Source organism: Arachis ipaensis, chromosome B08 (assembly GCF_000816755.2).
Source record: "Arachis ipaensis cultivar K30076 chromosome B08, Araip1.1, whole genome shotgun sequence".
Lineage (NCBI taxonomy): Eukaryota > Viridiplantae > Streptophyta > Magnoliopsida > Fabales > Fabaceae > Arachis > Arachis ipaensis.
This window is the reverse complement of record NC_029792.2, coordinates 26,851,993-26,855,733: the sequence shown is the minus strand read 5'-3', so window position 1 is coordinate 26,855,733 and position 3,741 is coordinate 26,851,993.

Below are 3,741 nucleotides of genomic sequence, written 5' to 3'. Positions count from 1 at the left end.
TATAAGTTTTAAAATATAAATAAACACACTTCCACGAACTATATTATCCTTTTAAATTAATTATCTCTTACAATATTTAAACTATTAGAAAAAAGAGTCCCACTAGGGAGACAATAGAATATGTATACAATAGTTACAATGGACTATTTATTAGGCTCAATTTAAATTAAAAGAGTAAATTAACCCTCAATAACCCTAATTTCTTATGGCTGTTTAATTTACCCCACCACCCAATTAATCCTATTTCAAAATTTTCCCCAATTACCCAATCCTTTTGGTTCCCACGGTTTGTCTCCCCTACCCAAAACCGTCCCAGTCGCTGCAGAGACCCCTATCGACAGAGAATCGCGTGCGCCGGAAGCTGCAACCTCGGATGCCGACCAGTCCTCACGAGCGTCCTTCATCGTTCCCCTCAAGTTTCTCGCCCTGTTGCCGTTGCACATCTCCCCGTCACTGGAGCCCAGCCCCTGAGCGCTACGCCTCTGACCCGAACTGCAGCCCAGCCTCGCCCTGTTCGGTTGCACATCTCGTCACGCGGAAGCCGTCGTCTCCAGCGTACCCGTCGCAGAGTGGCAGCCGAGCAACAGATCCTGGAAGATTAGCCACCAGTTCGTCGACCATCCACCAGGACCACGACGAACATCATCGCCGGCAGTAGGCTAACCATTCAAGCTAAGTGGGTTGAGTTGTTCATTTCTTCAATCATAATCGCTGTTGCATGTTGCACTATTGACAAATTTTGCTTCTGATATGAGTGATTATACGTAGTGACAAATCATTAGGTTCAATTTTATTGTCCTGGAGCGTATGGAGTATGATGTTGGTTGAGATTGTTGCAATTCATGTTGCTTCTTATTGGGATGTTTACTGTTTCTGTTCCTTCTAATTTTAGATGCAATGAATCTTGCTTAGATGCTTGGTTGTTCATAGTGAAGAACTCTATTGTTGCAATTTTAGTATATTGGAACGTGTAGAATAAGTTATGAGTGTAGATGGTTGCAATTGATTTAGTGTTAGATAAATAATACCTGTTGAAGTGATTCATGGTTGAGCTATTGTTGTTGGTGATGAGACTCCAGCACTTATAATCTTTAAGATTGGATGGAGGTTGTCTAATTCTATTAGACCTTCTTGGTACAGGGCATGTGAGTGCATGGATTGGTTTTTGTATGTTTGAGTTAAGGGTGCAGGAGTTGTCACTATTTGTGTATGTGTGCTATTTATGTCATTATGTACAATATCATCACGTATATTGTTTTGTGCAGTGTCATCATTTATTTGAACATCATTATTAATGTGAGACTCGTTATGACTAACTTGTGTAGTTTTAATTTGAAATTTCAAAGGCTGATTATTTTCTCCATAATATTCATGATAGGCATAATCATATGAAAAAGGATCCTGGCTTATGGTTTTATTGTAATACTGTTCATAACCTTCAGGTATTGCATGTTACTTTAGAAAAGGAAAATAAAACTCATAATTCTGCATTTCTTTATATGAAAATTTGTCTGCTTTATAAATATAAGAGTACAAGGTTAGAATGATTACAAGGTTTATTTGCTATGATATTAAATTTTTTTTACTTGGGTATAAACTGAAAAGATGTTTGCATTGGATTGCAGAGGACATATTACGTGATTTTCTATGTGGCTTACCCATGAAGAGGACCATTACACAACGGATTGAAGAATTATCCAAGAAAAAGACGAGCAAAAGAAGAAAAAAATAAGTCGAATAAAAGTGAAAATAGTACAACCCTCTTTGATATTGTTTGTTTGTTGAATAGTTAGAGTTTAGTTATAAGATATTATGATGTTTTTTTAGTCACAAATATATAGATATTTCGTTTTTTTTTGCTTGTGTCTCAATCGAATAAACATCCAGTTAAGAATAAAAATAACCATCCGCATACCTAGTGAATTGAACATCCGACGTATTGTAATTAAAAATTATGATTTGGAAATGACCATTTTACTAGTGATCAATGATCATGTACTGCAATTAGCCAGCAATAGCAAGGTAACTATTTTGTGACAAAACTGACTCACTCTTTTTGTTTCATGCATTTTATTATTCTATTATTTCTTTGGGTTCTAAAGGGTAAAAATTAATTACTTAACTTTTCTTTTTTTTTTTATTATTGTTACTTTTCATGCATTGATGACACGAATATATTATACTTTAAAAAGGATTGCAATCATCTGAATGATGCAAATGCATAAACCACATACATAGATGTAGGTTAATTTAGAAACAAAATAATTAAAATCAAGGAAGAATTCACTCTTATCTAATCTTGGTCACAATTTAATTTACACCACTATCGATAAAATTTGTATATATTGAGAATGATAAATTTTTTTAGTAACTCTTTCTAACGACTAAAAAATTAATTTAACTTTAATACATTGTCAGTGTAAATTAGTTTTATGCATGTATCTAATTTTTGTTAGTACTATTTTACTTTGATTACGTGAATAATCATCTAAAAAGATAGGTGTGATTAGTCAATTAGGTAAAACGTTTTACACAATCAGTGCATGAAAATTAAATTCCTTAAAGTTATAAGAAAATTTTGCTTTTTTATGTATTCACATAAGGTACATAATAATTAATTAATACAAACAACCAAACATCTACTTGAAAATGAAAATAACAATTCGCATACCTATTAAACTAAACATCTAGCATAATTTAATTGTATCTACTTGAATCTAATACTAACAACCAAACATCCACGTAACAGTGAAAATAACCATCCGTACACTTAGTATAATGAATATCCAACATAATTTAATTGTATTTATTTGAATCTAATACTAACAACCAAACATCCACTGAACAAAGAAAATAACCATTTGTATATTTAGTAAAATGAACATCTAACATAATTTAAATGTATTTACTTGAATCCAATCCGAACAACTAAACACTTAATAATAAATATTACCATCTACAGACCTAGTAAAATGAACATACAGCATAACTTAATTTGGTCTACTTGAATCCAATACAAAAAACTAAACATCACTTAGTTTATGAATCCTAATCTTACTTACGAAACCGACTTTCTTTATATAGTTCGCATAAAAATCCTGTGCCAGTTGCAAAGATCAAACAGCAATCCAACTCTTGGTATTTTCTCTTCACGGAGGCCACTGTGATTCGGTAACTATGTATCAATTCACAACAAACATCGCTCAATGTCACATATGAATATTACTAGATTGTAAAATCTACTTATTGTTAAATCAACAATAAGTTAAAATTTGAACCTCATGCCTCAGTTCCATCACATCCAACATAATTTATTTGTATTTACTTGAATCCAATCCAAACAACTAAACAATTAATAATGAAATTAACCATCCATTAAAACTTCAAAGGAAAGGATAACTTCAAACAACTAAACACATAATTTATTTGCACAACATAGGCATATAGAAGAAATAGAATTAGCAAAAATAAATAGTGAAGATAAGTTTGAGTATACTATTATCCTAGTAAGTATTTAGGATTAAAAGAAATTACACAAAAACACAATAACATACATTAAAACTTCAAAGGAAAGGATAACTTTAACAACTTATGTTGTCAAGATAATTTTCAGTCACACTAAACTAGAATTGTCCAACCAATTACCTGTGACCAATCATGAATCTAATAACAATTCCCTTCTCGCGCTCTAACTGAAGAAGTTGTTCTCCTATTCAAATAGGTATTAGATATATATAAAAG